Here is a 21,711-nt window from a genome sequence, read left to right on the forward strand (position 1 = left end):
AATGCCATTTTAATTTTAATTAAAATTCTGGAAGATGTTTAAATAAGTGCTCTGCAATTCTATCTTGCACTGAGTTAAGAACTATGCTGGCAAGTTTCTTCATAGTTCTTTGATATTATGAAGTAAAACAAGCAGGGCAAGTAGGGATAAGTTTTAGCTAAAGTGGCTAGAAAAGTGGCTAGAAATCAATGGTAACTGTTGGGACCCTTTTTTGTATTGTTTTTATTTGGGGCCACACCTGACAGTGCTCAAGTCATACTAATGACTGTGCTCAGGGATCACTCCTTCACCTACATAAGGAGCAGGAGGAGATCAGATGTGGTGCTGGGGATCAAATCCACATTAGTGGCATGCCAGGCAAAAACCCAACCAACTATACTATCTCTCCAGGCCCTGTTTTAGGGACTTTTCTCTATATCTCCACATTTTAACATCTGCTTTCTCAATTACCACCACTTCTAATTTTAAATAAGAAGTATATTAATAACAAACACTATGCTCCTGCCTTTTTTATTTAATGCTCACTGGAAATGTATGCCATCAATTTGCTATAAGTTATTTGCCAGAAGTATTTTCATTGATAATTAGTTGGACAGAGGCAATTGTCATAAAAGAGGTAAAAGTTACAGAAAATATTACATTAATTGTAAATGACATAATAAAATAAGATAATAAAATTCAAATTATCATTATTTCATTTGATTAAAAAATCTATTCTCAAATTTTCCTGGAGGTAAATAAAACAAATATATAATGAAAGCTTCTGCTTATTCTCATTATATTTTTTAATATGATTTTTATTTTGATCATCGTGGCTTACATATTGTTGACAATATTATTTTAGGTACATATTTACATAAAAGCAAGGGGGATTCCCATCACCAGATTGTCTTTACCTATACCTCCATTTTTGTCCTCCCTCCCATTTCCTCTTCCCTCACCCTCAGGGCGGCTAGAATATGTGGTCCCCTCTGTATCTGATCTACTACTTAGTAGTCTTGCACCTGTTTGGTCTTGATGTCTCCCTTATTTCCCCCTCTAACTGGAGGTAGGACTAGTTAGTTCAAGATGCATGGTTTTGTTTGAAAAAGAGAAAAGAAATAAGCTGGGGTAAGAGACTAATATGCCGAAAATGTGTGGAATCCTTCTAGGGGCTCTCATCAACACTTTGAGAGATGAAGGAGATAAAGAAGGTGAAACACTCCCCCCGTACCAAAAGAAGTGTCAAATATCCAGTGAGGATTCCGGCTATATCGATTAGCACCACAAAAAAACAAGCAAACGAAAAAAAAAAAAAAAAAAAAAACAAAGAAAAACAGACAAACAAAAACAAAAACAAAAAAGAAACAAACAAAAACAAATCAAAACGAAAACCACTATGGTCTTGAAATAAGAAACATGGCATAGCACATAAAGAAAGGAAAGAAAAGAAGAGAAAAAAAATAAGTATAACTGGGGACAACAATTTCAATAATCACACCCAAACAGAGAAATCTACCAAAGATAGGTAGGTAAATAAAAATAATAATAATAGTAATAATAATAAATGAAGATAAAAAAATAATATATATAAAAAAAATTAACCGAGGTTTTGTACTTTTTGTATTTTTGTTTTTTCCCTCCTGCCCTGGCACAGAAAATATTGGGGTCATTCCAAGAGGAATTCACTTGGCCTAAGAAATACGGGGTTTCTCCGTCCTTGGAGTATATTGTCATGGGATCAACTATAGACTCTGCTCAGGATCATTTATTTTCCCGGTGGTGCTTTTGTGGTGTGTGGAAGACTTCTGCCCTGTCCTGTGTGATACAATCAGACCTCTGTGTCTAGAGGTCTCTGTATCTGCACGGATCCTGAGGTGGGACTTATGATGAAGTCAGTCTTTGTGGTTCTTGAGGTTCCGTTCCCTCAGTGTCATTTTAATCCATCTTCTGTGGTTGGAGATCTTGGTCTTTGTGTTGAACCTGGGATGGCGCCTAGGATAGCGTCTTTCTTTGTGCTTCCCGAAGACCCATTCCGTTACAATTGTCTCTGCCAGACCTTTGGAACTGGGGATCATAAGTATTGTGCAGGTCATAGTTCAAACCCTAAACTAGGGCTTTTTTATTGGTCCCAAGATATATACAGTCTGGTCATGGTTCTAGCAGCCAGTCATCTATAACTCACGATCTTGGCTTTTGGACCTACCAAAGGGTGACAAGTCTTCTGGTTTTGTCTTGTCATTGGCTGGTAAGGTAGGCTAATCTGTTCTAAGGTCAAGTTGTTCACATTTTCCTTGTTGTCAGGATATCATGTTAGAGCTGGTCCTTGTTGGTGGCCCCACAGTATTAAGGCTGTCCCGGCTGGGATTTGTTTCTTGTAGCTGTTGTGAGGAACTGTGCCGTTTCTATGTCTGGGGTCCAGGGTTCAAGGCTGGATGAATGGTATCTAATCACCTGAAGTCTAAGTTGATTCCACATGACATATTTTCAGGGTAGGAGATATCCCTGTATTGTAAACAATTATGAGTTCTTATCTCTAGTAGACAAGAGCTCTTTTTTTTTATGTAAGATTTCCCCTTTATTTAGTGTGCCTTTGCAGGGAGATATGGTGCTACCTTATATTGTCGGTGTATTTGGGGGTGGACAGAGGGGATAACAGAAACAGGTCACATACCCAAAAATAATACAAAAAAAAAAGGAATAAAAATGTATCAGCTCACAAATGTATATGTAGGACAGACATTTAAAAAAATAACTTAATTAATTTAAAAAAAAAGAAAAGAAAAGAAAAGAAATAAAATGAGTTAGCGAAGTTTTTAAAGGACCAAAGTGGTGCAAAAGACTATCTTACATTTGGGGGAAAGCAGGTAAAGCGGTGCTATATTACAGGTCTTATGCCTATGTTGGAAGTACAGTTTTTCCCATTGTCTTTTGGGTTTTTCTTGTGATGCATGGGTTCCCAGGCATCTTTCTATCAAACCCCTGACCTTCTTCAGATTGGTAAAAATTTGCGGCAGGGAGGTCTTGGAAGAGTTCTTGCTTTGGGGATACTTTTGGACCTAGGTCCAGTTTCAAGAAACAGTCCACGTTAGTGGGAGTTGGTAGGGAGGGCCTCGCATCATGAGTCCGCAGGGGAGTTGGCTGTCTTTTCTTGCAGGAGACGAGGTGTGGGTTTGACTGGGTGTCCCCTCGCCTGGGTGCTGGGTACTGGTTCCTTGGGTAGGAGGTCGATCTTGAGGCCTGATAGATTAAGGACTGAGGGTGAAGAGTTTTAATATGGTGGGAGATCTGGATGGGATTGAGGGGTGAAGGGATAGTTGGATTTCTGGAGGGGAGAAAGGGGAAGGTATATGGGAGGGGTATGAAGGGAGAGAAAAGAGAAAATAGCTTAGAAAGAAAGGGAGAAGAGAAAGGGAAAAAAGCAAAGAGAAGAATAGAAAAGAGAAAAGTGAAAGGGGGAAAAGAGAAAAAAAAAAGTAGAGCCTGTAGTTTAAGTCTGTACGTCTCAGTTACTGCTTCGGTGGTCTGACTGGTCACGTGCTTCAGTTCCTAAAAGAAAGTGTAACCTAGAGATAAAGTGTATGTCAAAGAGTTTTCTCGGGGCCATCTCGTAGTGCAAGCAAGGTATGGTATCTCGCGTGGTATCCCGAGTTGCCGTCTTAGTTTGTCCGCCCTTTGTATCCAAGGGCGCCTGTGAACAGAAAAGCTGAGAGGTTATTTAAAATATGTTGGGAACTGACTTGTTTGAGGACATTTTGCGGTTCTTTCTGCCATAGCCCAGCTTTTCACCTAAAAGCAATATGCAGTCTTGCTGCAAATTTTTGAGCTAAGAGAAAAGAATGTGCAGCTGCAGGACATAATTTAGCTCTAAGCCCGGAGGAGAGTAAAAACTGCCTGGTACAGTTATCAGAAACTAGGCCTCATTCCTTAAGACCACATTCCGGAGTGAATTAGGCTGTTTTCAATAAGTATATGCTACATTGTCTGTTCAAGATCACTGAGACAAGCACATCTTGCACCATTTCCTGATAGTCAAGCAATTAGGAATGCAACTAGAAGGACACTAAAAGTTTCCATTGAAACAGCACGTTCAGCATAGCTTGAAGGTCATCCAGCCCCCTAGCCCACTGTCCACTTCGCGCCAAAAGTATGATTGACAGCACCTTTGTACTGCCCCCTTCTCCTTCACTATAAAAGAAGGAGTTGTATTTCAATAAACGCCTTTGAGCAGTGAAATATTGTCTTAGGCCATTTATTATTAACCTCTCTTAAATTTCTTACAGTGTGGTTGTGCTTCTACTCAGCAAAATAGAAGTGCGGTCGTCTGAGAAGCCTTCCCAGCAAATTCCTGCTGGCCGGGCCCCCCTGGGGGGCTTCTGGACCCTGCATTTTGGCGCCCAACACTGGGCTCGAAGATCACCGCCACACTCCGAACGACTACAGGTCGGCGAGTCTGGAGCTCTTTCGTAAATCGCGGGAATTACCTCATCAGGGTAAGCGTTGAAACGAGTTAGCCTTAATCAAATATTTAAACTGCAGTTTTTTCAGTCGTTCTGATCGCCGCCCCTGATTGGCTTTTGGGGTTTCACCCATAGGATACGTTACCATGGGTAATTCTTTGAGTACTGAACTTAAATTCATTACAGATATACAGTCTGAGTTGAAAGCCAGACATGTAGAGGTTACCAAAAAAGATATTTGTAATTTTCTTATGTTCATTCATAATGTATGTCCTTGGTTCGTCATTTCCTGTCCAGAAATTGTTGCGTCCACTTGGGACAAAATAGGACAAGAAATGAGTGATTATTTTGTAAATCATGATGAACCACAGAAGGAAAAAATTATGTTCCAATATTGGAGCCTGTTAAGAGATATCATTGTAACTAAAAATGCCGGAACCGCCAAAGACATCATCCATGCCGTTGAAACTCATGTACAACAAGTCTCCCGTGAGTGTTCCAGAACTCCTTCTCGTTCTAATTCTGTCTCTCATCTTCTTTCTCCCTCTGAAAATCCTTCCCCTTGTCCTCCCTCCACCACTGATTCCTCCACCACTGATTCTTCTACCTTTGTCTCCAAAGTAAATAATGCTCTTAAAGATCTCTCTAATGCTTCTCATTTATATCCCTCCCTTACTTCTGTCCATGCTTCTGCTCCACCTCAGGAACCTAATTCTCCAGAAACACAGACCTCTGCCTGTCACAGCTCCTTAATCACACAAGCCACACAAACTCTTCCTCCTCCTTATGACTGTCCTGCTCCTCCTAAATGTGCCTTTCCTGATCCCCCTAAACCTACTGCTTTAGATTCTCATCTCATTACTATTACATCCATGATTTCACAACTCGCAAACGAGTTTCATCAATCTCGTGAACAAAAACCTGCTCACGCTGCTACATTTCCTGTTCTCATTCCTAATGGCGAGGACCTTCCCCCGCCTCCACCTCAACAGCCTCTACCTCCTCATTCTAACCTACCCCTCCCTCCGCCCGCTGATCCCCGCACCCTTGAGAGTGCATGGAGTGATCGCGAGGCACAAGCCGCTGTGAACACAGCTTCTGTAGCGGTTGATTCCAGTCAGCTCAATTCGTATGTGAAAGAAGAAGACGCCCAGCCTCGCAATGCTAATTCTCCGGAGGGTGAGACTCCTTTACATTATGTTACTATCCATAAAAGAGACCTTGCTGAGCTGCTTCAAGCAGCAAAACCTTATGGAACCCTAGCATACCCCGCAATCTTGCATCCTCCCTCGGGCATCCCTGCCCTGTCGGTTGCTCCACAACCTCCTCAGGCCTCCCCTGCTTCCTCTTCTGCTTCCTTTCATCCTATGGTCACCCGCTCACAAGCTGCAGGGCAGCGTTCCTCTCGTACCACAGATGCTGCTCGAGGCACTCCCTCCCGTCCCTTAGCTCCGGCTTTCTCTGCGAGAGAAGCTGAGGCTGCAGACAACGAAAACATCCCTGCCCTTGAGGCAGCAGATGATGCACCTTTAGCGCCCCCTACCTCACCTGCACCCTCTCACCACCGTGGCCCTGGTTCAGTTTTTCGCGAGAATATAGAAATTCGAGATCTCGATCAAGCCTCCCTTAAGGAGCTTCACAAAGCTGTTTTTGACTATGGCGTTCAAGCCCCCTATACCCTCTCCTGTTTAGATAGTCTCTCCTATGGTGGTAATCTTTTTCCCATTGAATGGCGCATCACTGTTCGCCGTTGCCTTAAACCTGAACATATTGTTCTTTGGGAAGCTGAATTTATTAACAACTGCAGAGAGCTCACTCATGATAACGAGCTTGAGTTCCTTCAAGTTTCTGGCTCTAAGCCTTATGACACCATACAACAACAGCACCCCCTCTCGTATCAATTGCTTAATCTCACCTCCCAGGCCGGTCTCAAAGCCTGGAAAGCTATTCCCTCCTCTGCCCCTACTCTTCCCCTTGCTAAAATTCAACAAGCTGACAATGAACCCTATCATGCCTTTATTTCTCGCCTTCTTGAAGCTATTGATCGAACCACTGGCATTACAGACACCTCCAATCCTTTTGTTAAACAACTCGCTTTTGAAAATGCCAGTCCCGCCTGCCGTCAGATTTTAAAATCCCCTAAGCCGTCTCGATCCCTTGAGGAAATGATCTCTCTTTGCAAAAATGCCCATTCTTTTGCCACCCAAGTGGCTGGCGCCATAGTTGCTTTTCAAGGACAAAATAAAGGCCGCATTTGCTTCTCTTGCGGCCAGCCTGGCCATTTTGCCAACAACTGCCCTCAACGCCAAGCCCCTATTATGCAGACAGGCACGACCTCTCCCCGTCCTCCACTTTGTCCGCGCTGTCGCCGCGGCCGCCATTGGGTTGCAGAGTGCCGTTCCACTAAAGACATACATGGCAATCCCCTGCAGCCTAATCAACGTTCTCCGGCTCAGGGAAACTCCAAAGGGGGCTGGCTCCGGGCCCCAAGTCGTCAGTTCCAACGTTTTGTCCCGGCCTCGGAGCCCAGTCAGCCGGCACAGCCCACTCCAGCCCCCCAGGCTTATTACCAGCAACTACAGCCGCCTTCTCAGCACCAGGCACCTTGCCAACAGCAACCTCTGGTGCCCCCCAATATGCTCCCACCCCAGCAACCTCCCTTGTCAGGGCAACCCCAGGGAGCGTCGGACTGGACTTGTGTGCCTCCACCCCCCACTTATTAACTCCTGAGCATGGCGTTTATCAAATCCCCACAGGTATTTTTGGCCCTCCACCACCAGGTCACTTCTTTATGATCATTGGGCGTGCTTCAACTATTATTAAAGGCCTCATTATTCAGCCCTCCATTGTGGATAATGACTATACTGGAGAAATTATACTTCTTGCAGTCGCCCCCTATTATCCAGTTCAGGTACTACCTGGGCAGCGTATCGCGCAGGCCCTTCCACTTCCCCTTAACGTCAACCTGCCTTCTCTTCCGGAAGCCCGTGGCAATTCGGATCCTGGCTCCTCAGACATTTTCTGGGTACGAGCCATGTGTAAAATCAGGCCCCCTCTAGTTATCACTATTGGAGGCAAGCCCTTCACGGGTCTTCTTGATTCTGGTGCAGACACCACCTGCTTTTCTCCTACTGACTGGCCCCCAGACTGGCCCACCACAGCCTCTTTTGATTCTGTCTCTGGAATCGCGGGCACAGTCAAGCAAGTCCTCATTAGCGCCAATAAGCTGGTCTGGCAGGACGAAGATGGGGACACTGGACTTGTACGTCCGTACATAGTTCCCGACCTGCCCATTAATTTATGGGGCCGAGATATTATGGAACAAATGGGTGTCTATATTGTAAAGTGCAAAAACCCTGCTGCTCTCGCTCAAATGATGACACAAGGATATACACCCTCCAAAGGCCTCGGAAAAACCTTGCAAGGCATTTCTAAGCCCATTCAACCCTCCCCTAATCCTGGCCGTCAAGGTCTTGGTTTCAGTTCTGTTTATACTGTATCAGTTCAAAACGCCCCTGTGCCTCCTATAGAAAAAATTACCTGGCGCTCTGATATCCCTGTTTGGATAAACCAATGGCCTCTATCCGGTGAAAAGCTCCAAGCCGCCTCAGCTCTTGTAAAGGAACAGCTTGAGGCTGGACATATAGAACCTTCCACCTCCCCCTGGAATACACCCATCTTTGTTATTCGCAAAAAATCCGGCAGATGGTGCCTCCTTCATGATCTTAGAGCCATCAACAAAACTATGATTCCCATGGGAGCCGCTCAGGCCGGACTGCCAGTGCCGTCTGCCATCCCTTCTAATACTTTCAAAATAATTATTGATCTCAAAGACTGTTTCTTTTCCATTCCCCTTCACCCAGAAGATTGTAAACGTTTTGCATTTTCTCTCCCAGTTCCCAATTGTGCTGGTCCCTGTCCACGCTATCACTGGAAAAGCTTACCCCAGGGAATGACGAATAGTCCTACTCTATGCCAGAAATTTGTTGCTTCCTTTATTGATCCCTTCCGTAACTCTTATCCCTCAGTTTATATCCTTCACTACATGGATGATATCCTTCTTGCATGTCCTGATGAGTCTCTCCTGCATTCAGTCTCTACTAAACTAATTTCTCTCTTATCCTCAAAAGGTTTTAAAATTTCTGCAGACAAAATACAAACCTCTCCACCTCACTTATTCCTTGGATTTGAATTGCTACCCTCTCAGGTAAAAACTCAAAAGGTGCAAATTCGCACTCACCACCTTGAAACACTTAATGACTTTCAACGCCTTCTTGGTGACATTAATTGGCTCCGCCCTTACCTTAAACTCACCACAGGTGATCTAAAACCCCTTTTTGATATCCTCCAAGGAGATTCCAACCCCTCCAGCCCACGCTCTCTCACTCCAGAAGCTCGTGCCGCACTTGATTCTGTCAATCATGCCATCCAAAACCAACTTATCACTTACTATAACCCTTCTATTGATCTTCAGCTCATTGTTTGCTCCACAGCTTTCACACCCACCGCCGTTCTCTGGCAGTCCGCCCCCCTTTATTGGATTCACCTTCCCTCCTCACCTTCCAAAGTTCTTTCTACATACACTTCCTCTGTCCTCCAGCTCTTACATCAAGGCTGTGAAACATCCCTCAAACTCTTCGCTAAACACCCTGACACAATTATTCTTCCATACACACACAATCAATTGGCCTGGCTAGCAAACATGAATCAAGCCTGGCTCCTCTTTCTCACCTATTTTCAAGGGACCCTATCTACACACATGCCAGCTGACAAACTGTTGCACTTCCTTAACAAACATCCTGTAGTATTCCCAAGACTCACTAAACATCAGCCCATCCCCTCTGCCTCTCTTGCTTTTACAGATGGTAGCTCTAACGGTACCGCCTCCTTTTCAGTTGATGGTTCCACAAGTACACTCTCTACCACACACACTTCTGCTCAGCTTGTGGAATTGGAAGCCGTTCACCAGGTCTTTCTCTCTGTTCCTCAAGCCTTTAATTTGTACACTGATAGCCATTACATTGCTTCCTCTTTGCCACTTTTAGAAACAGTACCCTTTATTAAACCCTCTACTCCTGCCTTCACACTCTTCTCTCACATTCAACAGCTCATTTTACAACGAACCAACTCCTTTTACGTGTCACATATCCGTGCACACTCAGGTTTGCCTGGCCCTCTTACGCTTGGCAACGCCCTCGCAGACGAAGCCACCCGTGCCAACACTTCAGCTATTTGTTTTCTTTCCACCACCCCTCCACCCCATACTCTTGACACTCTACAACAAGCTACTCTTGCCCATAAACTTCATCATCTCAATGCTCAAACCTTACGTCTTAAATACGCTATCACTCGTGAACAAGCTCGTGAAATTGTTCGCTCTTGTAAATCCTGTCTTTCTCTTCTTCCTGAACCTCATGTTGGAGTTAATCCCCGCGGCCTTGTGCCTGGTGAACTTTGGCAAATGGATGTCACACACTATCCGGCATTTGGCAAACTTAAATACATTCATGTCACTGTTGACACCTTCAGTGGCTTTATTTGTGCCTCCCTGCATACTGGAGAATCTTCTGCTGATGTTATTGCTCACATGATGCACTGTTTTGCCACGCTTGCAGTGCCCAAAATTCTTAAAACTGATAATGGCCCAGGGTACACTGGCCAAAAATTTCAAAACTTTTGTGCTAAGTTTGGCATCCAGCACAAAACAGGAATAGCCTATAACCCCCAGGGTCAAGGCATTGTGGAGAGAGCTAATCAAACTTTAAAGAACATGCTCATAAAGCTCTCTGGCGAGAGTGAAACCTTGTATGCTCGCCACGGCAGGCACCGTCTCCTGCTTGCCCATGCACTCTTTGTGCTTAACTTTTTGTCACTCGATCTTCAAACCCGCTCTGCGGCTGATCGATATTGGCATCCCAACACTGCCTCTGATTTCCAGTCAGTCCTCTGGAAAGATGTTCACACTGGACTCTGGAAAGGACCACACCCCGTCCTCATCTGGGGCAAAGGCCATGCTTGTGTCCATGACATAGACACGGGCAACACCCGCTGGCTTCCAGACCGGCTGGTCAAACATTATAACGCGCCCAGGGCTCCCAGCCCTGAGAATCCCCTTCCTCCTTCTCTTCCAGAACCTATCGCCGCTAACATCGTTATTTCATCCACCACCGTTCAAAATGCGTGCCCTCCTGTTGCTGTTGCTGTTCCAGCTCCCATCTGTCTGCCACTCCCAGAATAACAAACGATACCAAGTCTTCAACTACACTTGCCAGATCATCAATGAGGCTGGCGACGTCGCTAACCAAACTTCCATCCTCTCCACCTCCATTCCTTGGCCTGTTCTGCACGTCGATTTTTGTGCCCTAGCCATGGGTGCCAGCTCTTACTGGGGCACCTCTAATTTTCATCTACCTCAACCCCGCGCTATTGACAGCTATAACTCCTACGCCCCCCCTACCGCTGGTTGCAATTCTGCTGTTCGCCGTAACTACTTAAGATATCACTTCTCCACCTTCTATGTTTGCCCAGGACATCATCGCCCCCGTTCCATCGACCATAAATGTGGCGATCATAACCAGTACTTCTGCGCTTCATGGGGTTGTGAGACCACTGGAACTACCTATTGGAAACCTTCATCTTCCTGGGACTTTATCACCGTCTCTCGCCCCCCACTTACTCATCCTCTTCCCAGCTGTGATGCATCCTCCTCTACCCGTGGTTGGTGTAACCCCCTCATCATCGAATTTACTGCTGCTGGACGTCAGCATCACTGGACTCAAACCGTACAATGGGGACTCAGACTTTACATTAGGCGTACCGACCCTGGACTTCTTTTTTCCCTACGTTTGCTTAAACAGTTGCCGAATTCTCACCCCCTCGCCGTTGGTCCTAACACCTTTCTTCATCCTCATTCAGGTCCATCACACATGCCTTCTCCTCCTTCTCCTCTTCCATCTGCCTCTCCTTCTCTCAGACAACTCACTATGCCTTCCGGTCCTTCTCCCTCCTCGCAAGTTATTCTCAATCTTATGAATGCTTCTGCTCTTGCCCTTACAGATCCTGCCTATGAAAGATGTTGGCTTTGTTTTTCTCCTCAACCGCCCTTCTATGAAGGTGTTGCAGTGTTTGGCAACCTTTCCTCTACCTCCAACCCCTCTGACCTCTGTTGGAACACACAACCTCAACATGGCATTACAGTCGGTCAAGTCGTAGGCTCTGGCCTTTGCATTAAGCCTAACGACTCCCTGCTTCCTAGCCAATTACTTGATGTATGCAACGAAACTATTGACATCTACAACTCTTCCTCCTCAAAAACCTATCTGTTAGCTCCCAATAGTACTTATTTTGCCTGTGCTTCTGGCCTTACTCCCTTTATCATTCGTTCTTCTTTTCTCCTTTCACATGACTACTGTGTCCTCGTTATTCTCATTCCAAAAATCACCATTCACTCAAAACATACCTTTCCCTCTCCTGCCACCTCACCCTATTCATATTCTTCTCAATCTCTCTCTCGACGACGCCGTGAGCCCTTCACCTCCGTTACACTTGCAGTTCTCCTTGCTGTTGGCGCTACTGGCGCTGGCACTGGCATCTACTCTCTTGTATCCTCTCAATCCAATTTCCGCACTCTTACTCAAGCAGTAGAGCAAGACATTAATGAAATCAAAACTAGTCTGCAATTTCTCACAGATACTATTAGTTCCCTTGCTGATGTTGTTCTCCAAAATCGTCGTGCTTTAGATTTTGCCCTTATGAAAGAGGGGGGAGTCTGTGTAGCCCTTAAGGAACAATGTTGTATTTTTAAAGACAAAACAGGTTTAGTTAGAGATAGCGTTCAACATATTGGTGATGGTATAAAAGATTTTGAAAAACATTTTGATGAAGAACAAGGTTGGTACCAGGATTGGTTTTTCTCTTCCCCTTGGTTCCACACAATCTTGTCCACCGTTGTGGGCCCTCTTATTAGCCTCATGCTGCTCTTTTCTCTTGGCCCATGGATTTTCCGCAAAATTACTGCCTTTATTAAAAACCAGGTAGATGAAAAGGCAAAAACCTCTATTCAGGTTAACTACCAGCGTCTAACCCCGCGTGACTCCTGTGAAAACTTGGCTTTAGTCACCAAGCCGCCTTTCCAGCCACTAAGTTTCCAGGAGATAGAGCGCATAGCTAACAGACGGAGCTCGCTCCGGCACTTGTGCTCTCGGCTGTGGAGACACCTACGACGGGATTAGCAAGGTCCCAGTTAGGGCACGGCCCTAAAAGGCTACAACGCATAATTCGGATCTCTGCGCACACCCACGGCGTTTGTAGCCACCTTTTAAATGCGGCTTTGGCCGTGTCCGACCTGGTCAAACCTTGTATGCCTAAGACACGGTTCTTCCACCCGCTCACGACTTTCCTTCTTTTATTAGAAGAGAAAGGGGGAGATGTTGGGAACTGACTTGTTTGAGGACATTTTGCGGTTCTTTCTGCCATAGCCCAGCTTTTCACCTAAAAGCAATATGCAGTCTTGCTGCAAATTTTTGAGCTAAGAGAAAAGAATGTGCAGCTGCAGGACATAATTTAGCTCTAAGCCCGGAGGAGAGTAAAAACTGCCTGGTACAGTTATCAGAAACTAGGCCTCATTCCTTAAGACCACATTCCGGAGTGAATTAGGCTGTTTTCAATAAGTATATGCTACATTGTCTGTTCAAGATCACTGAGACAAGCACATCTTGCACCATTTCCTGATAGTCAAGCAATTAGGAATGCAACTAGAAGGACACTAAAAGTTTCCATTGAAACAGCACGTTCAGCATAGCTTGAAGGTCATCCAGCCCCCTAGCCCACTGTCCACTTCGCGCCAAAAGTATGATTGACAGCACCTTTGTACTGCCCCCTTCTCCTTCACTATAAAAGAAGGAGTTGTATTTCAATAAACGCCTTTGAGCAGTGAAATATTGTCTTAGGCCATTTATTATTAACCTCTCTTAAATTTCTTACAGTGTGGTTGTGCTTCTACTCAGCAAAATAGAAGTGCGGTCGTCTGAGAAGCCTTCCCAGCAAATTCCTGCTGGCCGGGCCCCCCTGGGGGGCTTCTGGATCCTGCAAAAATATAGTAAGATAAAGGCATTAAAACATAGTGTTATGGTATGTTTCCATTGCAGTCAGTGATTTCCCATGGTGTTCTATACTTGTGTTCCTGTATACGATCTCTAAGGGATTATTGTGGGCCTTTGTTGTAGAAGTCTGATTACATACCTGTTCTCTCTATGTTGCTATTTCTTTTGTTGTTGTTTTCTTTGTGGTATAATGTGTAGTTAAGAGTTCGTGTTGTTCCTTTTTCATGTATTTTGGACACTGCTCCCAAGTATATGTTGACTATTACAGTGTTTGGAGATTCTACCCTGTTAAACCCTTTTATTTGGTTGTTAGGTGTTAGTTGTGTATAAAATATATGTTCTAGGTGCTTCAGAATAGTGCTACCATTCTGTGTTTATCTTTTGTCTTCTGACTTACTTTGTTTAACATAACATGATCTAGGTCCATCCACGTTGCTGCAAAGTCTGTGATTGTATCATTTCTGACTGCCATGTAGTATTCCATTGTGTATATGTACCACATCTTAATGATCCATTCATCTGTTGTTGGACATCGAGGTTGGTTCCAAGATTTGGCTATTATACTGAGTGCTGCGATAAATAGTGTGGTGCATACGTATTTTGGAATGAATGTCCTTTCAACTTGGGGGTATATGCCTTGGAGCACAATTGCTGGGTCAAATGGCAGCTCAATTCTGAGTTCTTTGAGCACTCTCCAGACTTTTCTCCATAGGTGTTGGACTAGGGGGCATTCCCACCAGCAGTGGATGAGAGTTCCTTTCATACCGCATCCCCGCCAACAAAGGTTGTTTCCATTATTTTTGATGTGGGCCATCCTCACTGGTGTAAGGTGGTATCTCATTGTTGTCTTGATTTGGATCTCCCTGATGATGAGTGAAGGTGAGCATGTTTTCATGTGTTTGTTGGCCATCCTTCTGTCTTCCTCAGAGAAGTGTCTATTCATTTCATCTCCCCATTTTTTATGGCTTTATTTAGTTTTGGGGGGCTCAGCTTTCTGAGTGCTTTTTATGTTCTAGATATCAGCCCTTTATCTGAAATATCAAGTGAAAAGATTTTTTTCCCATTCTGTTAACTGTCTTTTTGTGTTAAGTAGGGTTTCTTTTGCCATACAAAAGCTTTTTAGTTTGATGTAGTCCCATTTGTTTATATTTGATGCTAACGTTTTTGCCATTGGTGCTCCATTCTCAAAGACCTTTTTGATATATAGGTCTTCGAGTGTTCTGCCTATTTTATTCTCGATAAACTTTATAGATTCGGGTCTGATTTCAAGGTCTTTGATCCATTTTGAGTTAACTTTTGTATAAGGGGTGAGGTATGGGTCAATCTTCACTTTCGTACATGTGGTTTTCCAGTTGTACCAACACCATTTGTTGAATAGACTTCCTTTGTTCCATTTCAGGTTCTTGCCTCTTTTGTCAAATATTATTTGGCTGTATATTTTGGGGTTTATGTCTGGGAATTCTGTTCTGACCCACTGGTCTGAGGTCCTGTTTCTGTTCCAGTACCATGCTGTTTTGATTACTATAGCTTTATAGTATAGTTTCAAGTTAGGTAAGGAGATGCCTCCCAGCTTTTTGTTTTTCAGTATGTGTTTGGCTATCCTGGGTCTTTTGTGGTTCCAGATAAATTTTGTGATTGATTGTTCTATTTCTTTAAAGAATGGTGTCTGGATTTGGATAGGGATTGCATTAAATCTATATAGTAGTTTGGGTAGGATAGTCATTTTGACTATGTTAATTCTACCTATCCATGAGCATGAGATGTTCTTCCATTTCTTTAGATCGTCTTCAATTTCTTTCTGAAGCGTTTTGAAGTTTTCCTGGTATAGATCTTTCACTTCCCTTGTAAGGTTGATTCCTAGGTACCTGATATTTTTTGATACTATTTTAAATGGTATTGTATTTTTAATCTCTCTCTCCTCGACTTCGTTGTTTGTATATAGAAACGCTACTGTCTTTTGTGTATTGACTTTGTATCCAGCCACTTTGCTGTATTGGTTAATTGTTTCTAGGAGTTTTACTGTGGACTCTTTGGGGTTTTCGATGTATATCATCATATCATCTGCAAATAGAGATAGTTTGTGTTCCTCTTTCCCAATTTGGATTCCTTTGATTCCCTTCTCTTGTCGGATTGCTATTGCTAGGACTTCTAAGGTTATATTGAATAAGAGTGGAGAGAGTGGACAGCCTTGCCTAGTTCCTGACCTTAGTGGGAATGCTTCTAGTTTCTCGCCATTAAGTATAATGTTGGCTGTAGGCTTTTCATAAATAGCTGTAACTATCTTGAGGAAGGTTCCTTCTAACCCTATTTTGCTGAGTGTCTTTAACATGAAAGGGTGTTGGATTTTGTCAAACGCCTTCTCTGCATCGATTGATATGATCATGTGGTTTTTGTTTTTCTTGTTGTTGATGTGATGTATAATGTTGATTGATTTGCGTATGTTGAACCAACCTTGCATTCCTGGTATGAATCCCACTTGGTCATGATGTATGATCTTTTTGATGAAGAGCTGGATTCGGTTTGCTAAGGTTTTGTTGAGTATCTTTGCATCTATGTTCATTAGTGAGATTGGTCTGTAGTTTTCTTTCTTAGCCATCTTTGGGGATGAGTGTGATATTTGCCTCATAGAAGGAGTTAGGAAGGATTCCTGATTTTTCTATGGTTTGGAAGAGCCTATGAAAAAGTGGTAGTAAATCTTCTCGGAATGTTTGGTAGAATTCACCTGTAAATCCGTCTGGGCCTGGGCTTTTGTTCTTAGGGAGTTTTTTAATTACATCTTCAATTTCCTCTGAGGTGATTGGTCTGTTTAGGCTTTCTAGTTCTTCTTTGTCCAGTCTTGGAAGAGGGTTTTTCTCCAGGAATCTGTCGATTTCTCCTGGGTTCTCTATCCTAGCTGAGTAGAGTTGCTCATAATATGATCTCATGATATGTTGTATTTCTTGGGGTTCTGTTGTAATCTCTCCCCTTTCATTTGTGATCCTACTGATTTGGGTGTTTTCCCTCTTTTTTTTTGGTGAGTTTTGCCAGTGGTTTGTCTATCTTGTTTATTTTTTTTGAAAAACCAACTCCTGCTCTCATTGATTTTCTGTATTGTTTTCTTAGTTTCTATGCTGTTTATTTCTGCTCTGGTTTTTATTATTTCTTGCCTTCTGGTTGTGGTTGGGTTTCTCTGTTGCTGTTGTTCCAATTCTTTGAGGTGATCTTTTAAACTGTTGGTTTTGTTATTTTCCTGTTTCTTGACATAGGCCTGTATTGCTATGAGTTTCCCCCTAATTACTGCTTTTGCTGTGTCCCATAAATTTTGACATGTTGTCTCTTCATTATCATTTGTCTCAAGGAATCTTTTTATTTCTTCCTTGAGTTGCTCTTTGATCCAGCTGTTGTTGAGCAGCATGTTGTTTAATCTCCAGGTATTAGTTTTTCTCCATTGCTTCTTCTTGACCCCAATTTTGAGCTCTGTTGCATAGTGATCTGAAAGGGTACTTCTAATGATCCTTACCTTCATGGTCTTATATAGGTTGGTTTTGTTTCCTAAGACATGGTCTATTCTGGAGAAGGTTCCATGTGGACTTGAGAAGAATGTGTATTCTGTTTTCTGAGGATGGAGGGCTCTATATAAGTCTATTAGTCCTAAATCTTCTAATTTTTCATTCAGAGCTCTTATTTCTTTGCTATTTTTCTGTTTGGTGGATCTGTCCAGTGGTGATAGTGGAGTATTGAGGTCCCCTACTATTATCACATTTCCCTTCATGTGTTTCTCCAGGTTTTTGAGCAGTTGCCTCACATATTTTGCTGACTCTAGATTAGGTGCATAGATATTGACCAGGGTTAGTGTTTCTTGATCTAGTGTTCCCCTGATCAGTAAGTAGTGACCCTCTTTATCTCTGATCACTTTCTTGAGATTGAAAGTGATTTGATCTGATATAAGAATGGCTGTCCCTGCTCTTTTTTGTTTTCCATTGGCCTGAATAATTACTTTCCATCCTTTTATTCTAAGCCTATGCTTATCCTGTAGCTGTAGGTGTGTTTCTTGTAGACAGCAGAAATCCGGTTTATTTTTCCTAATCCAGTTCTCTACTATGCGTCTTTTAATTGGGGAGTTTAGGCCATTAACATTTAGGGAGATTATTGAGAGAGAGGACTGTTGTGCAGTTGTGTTGTGTAGGGTGGTTTTTATTACAATCGGGGGTTTGGATTGTGTAATTCATCTCTGAGTAGGTCGTTTAGGATCGGTTTGTTTGCACAAATAGTTCTAGTTCGGTCTTGTTTGAGAATGTTTTTAGTCTGTCCTCCCATATGAATGATAGTTTTGCTGGGTATTGGACTCTAGGTTGGAAGTTTCTTTCATTCAGTCATTTAAATATGTTATTCCACTGTCTTCTTGCTTGAATTATTTCGACTGGGAGATCTGGTTTGATTCTTATGTCCCTCCCTTTGTATTTGAGGGTTTTTTCTCTCTTATTGCTTCAAGAAGTTCCTCTTTCTCTTTGCTTTTTGCCATTTGGATTACTATATGTCTTGGTGTTGGTTTATTGGGGTCTATTTTATTAGGGACCCTCTTGATCTCCTGTATTTGCCCTGAAGTTTCATTCCAGAGGGTGGGGAAGTTCTCTGCTATTATCTCTCTGACTACTTGTTCTTCCCTTTTCCCTATTTCCTCCCCTTCTGGTATACCCACGATTCTTAGATTGTTTCTTTTGTCCTTGTTCATTAGGTACCGGACTTTTCCTTCCAGTGCTTTGCCTTTTATTTCTTTGTTGGTTTCTTGTTCATTTTTTGTTTGCAGTTTTCCTTCGAGTTTTTCAATGTGTTTCTCCAACTCTGTGTTTCTGCTAGTAAGGCTTGTTACTTTGTCTGTTAATTCCTTCACTTCTTTTTGTATGGACTCTCTCATGCTCTTTAACATTTCTTCTTTAATTTGGCTTATTCGTTCATCCATAGCTATCTCATATTCTGTAGCTAAGGTTTCTCTCAATTCTTTTATTAATTCTTGCATTTCCTTCCTCATTGCTGCTTTTAGTTCACCTTCCCAGGGATCTGTGCATTTTGGCGGACTTGGAAACTTGTTAGGGTTTGTCTCCATATCTTCAGAACTTAGGGTTCTCTTTGATTTACCCATATTTTTTTGTGTTTATTGGTGTGCTTTGGAGTGCTGTTCCTTCCGATTTCAGCCTGTTTTGATCCCCTGTTGTGTGGGAATGGGTCCCCTCCCTGAGGGTGGATCTAGAGGTACTGTTGGGAGAGCTTGCTGAGGTTTGGCTCCTCGTGTGCTCTTTCTGTGGCCTGATTCCTTGCTTTGCCCTATTGTTGTCAGCTAGTGCTGAGAGGCAGCAAAAGCCCAGCGGGGGGGGGGGGGGGGGGGGGCGGGGCAGGGCCGGCGTGGGTGGGCGGGGCGCTGCAGGGACGGACCGTTCGCGGGGGTGGGGGGGGGTGGGGGGGCTGAGTGGGTGGGCGGAGGCTCCCTAGCCTCTGGAGGCCAGAGAAACGCTGCGGGGGCGGGGCGGACCAGTCACACGGGCCGCGTGGGTGGGCGGAGCCTCCCTAGCCTCTGGAGGCCAGAGAAACGCTGCGGGGGCGGGGCGGACCGTTCCTGTGGGCTGCTGCGTGGGTAGGCGGAGCCTCCCTACCTTTTGGAAGCCAGGGGAAATGCTGCGGGGGCGGGGCGGGCTATTCTCATTATATTTGACTGCAAGGTCATATATAGGCTTTATATTGAAATGTTCTGCTACAAGTCCAGCCCTTATATTTCAACAAATAATCTAAGTCATATTCTAAGCCTAATACAAAAATTCTTCCTATGTCATTTTGTCCACTATCAGAAAACAAAAAATTTTCAGCAGTTTCAAGTAACTTAAACTCATCAGAATTTATATAACACTTCCTGGGAGGAGCATAAAAGGATCTTCTGAAGGGGGTTGGTTGTGATGGTAGTGGTGGTTTGTTTTTTGTTTGTTTGTAGGATTTTTGTTTGCTTATTTATTTTTTGCCCCCAATTTCTAGTATTACATAGTTCATTTGGTGAAGACAGCTTAATTTAGCCAAAAATGTAATGATTAGCATTCCTAAATACTGGTGTGAATTACAAGTCACTTTCTTTTCTTTTTTTTTAATTTTTATTGTGACTGAAGTTCATTACACAGAATTATTTAAGGTAGATAGTGACAATGAATGAAGGGCATTCCCACCACCAATGTTGTCCTCCCTCCACTCCTGTTTCCAGTATGTCTCCCATATCTCCCTCCTTTACCACCCCCACCACCCAGAATACAAGTCACTTTTTATATTTTCCACAAGCTGGTGAAATTTTAGGTTTGATGACTATAAAGAGAACTGTGTTCACCAAAATATTTGTATATATACTCTCAAACTGAGGATGGAAGCCTCTAGAGGGACTCAGCCCATTTTCAGCATATTTGATTTTGACTTCTGACTTCTTTTTTTTCCTCTTATTTTGTACCCCATTCTATTGCTTTTCTTGCCTTCAAACAAAACCACATACCTCGATTTTTCTAGCTCTGCCTCTTAAATAGAGGGGGAAACAAGGGAGGGTTCCAGGACCAAACAGATATGTGATCATTAATAGTAAGCCAGACAAAGAAGGATCCACCTACTCTAGCAGCCCGGCGGGTGATGGTGGGGTATATGGGTTGTAGAAAGGGAACTGGAATGGGGGGAGGACATAGTTGATAATGGGTATTCCCCTGACTCAATGTTAATATGTACCTAAAATACTACTGTGAAAGACATGTAAGCCATTATGGAAAAAATGTGTTTTTAATCAGAAACATTCTTTGACTTACATGTATTATTATTATATCAATTATATTATATGTTATGTTATGTTACTATATTATGTTATGTTAGTTTACCTCATTATGTTAATCAATTTTGTCTCTTGAATAAATTCTTACAATAAAAATATTTGTATATATAATATATCATTATTTCTTAGAATAATCTCTTTTCGTTCTTATGTCATAGTTCCAATAATTTTTACCATATTTTACCAAGGTAATTACATAGTCATATTACCTTAATACAATATTACTCATCAGTCTATAACTCATGATAAGGTATACAGAACTAAGATTCTATAAGATTTATATTTTTATATAAATGGAAGTATTCTACCTGTTGAAGCCAAACTCTAAACCAACTTATCTTTTTATGAAAAATTTGCCTTATAATCAATAAGTTATGAGGTTAAAATATTTGCAGGAAAAGTATCTTATAGCAAAGTATCTATTACAAAATGCCCTAATACAAAACTCACTAAAGATTCATTTCAGGTAAAGAAGCCATTGGAGAAATATTTGATAACATGAAATCCTAGGAGGGAGCTTGGAGAAAAGTGACCATAAAAAAAGTTAATCAAAGCTGAAGCTATAGCACAGAGGGTGGGGCATTTGCCTTGCATACAGCTGAGCTGGGTTCAATGCCCGGAATCGCATTATGGTATCCTAAAACTGCCCAGAATAATTCCTGAGCACAGAGCCAGAAATGCCTGAGTGCAGGGAGGTATGTATGGCCCAAAAACTAAAACAAAAACAATAAACAAAAGAAATCTTGACTAGCTGTCAAGACAAGACTAAAGTGACATTCTGAGAAAATAATTCAGTTTCCTTCCTGCTAGCAGAATCTTCCCAGATTTTGCAGAACCTTCACAGTGGTCTTAGAATTGCAAGCCACATATTTCATCCTAGGAAATCATGGAATTTGTTCAATTTGCTAACAAAAAATAGATGTTTTCCTTTTGACACTAGAGAGAAGATGGCAGCTTCAACAAATGCAGTTGTTTGGTTGTTAATTAATTTTTTTGTGATTTTTTTAATCTCAATATAGCAAAGACAGATGAAGAGGAGGAGAGAGCTATTGACTGAGGGAAGAGGAGGTAGTGTATGAATTTGGTATGTGCAGGAGTTGGTGAAATTTATATGCCAAGGATGATCAAGAAAATTGGGAAAAGAGAATCAGGTCCTAGTGTCTGAGATGAGTGAGAAACATTTCACTATTTGTGGAAGATGTAAATGATTTCCCTAGTCCCAAGTGATCCATGCATTCTCATGGCTTCTATTTGCAAACAAATTAATGTGTGATGTATACTATATAGTATGTTCTCTTAATTAAGTTCTCAATTAAACTTTATAGCAAAACACTTGTCTATTCTTTGA

This window comes from Suncus etruscus, chromosome 3 (genome assembly GCF_024139225.1).
Source record: "Suncus etruscus isolate mSunEtr1 chromosome 3, mSunEtr1.pri.cur, whole genome shotgun sequence".
NCBI classification, from domain to species: Eukaryota; Metazoa; Chordata; class Mammalia; order Eulipotyphla; family Soricidae; genus Suncus; species Suncus etruscus.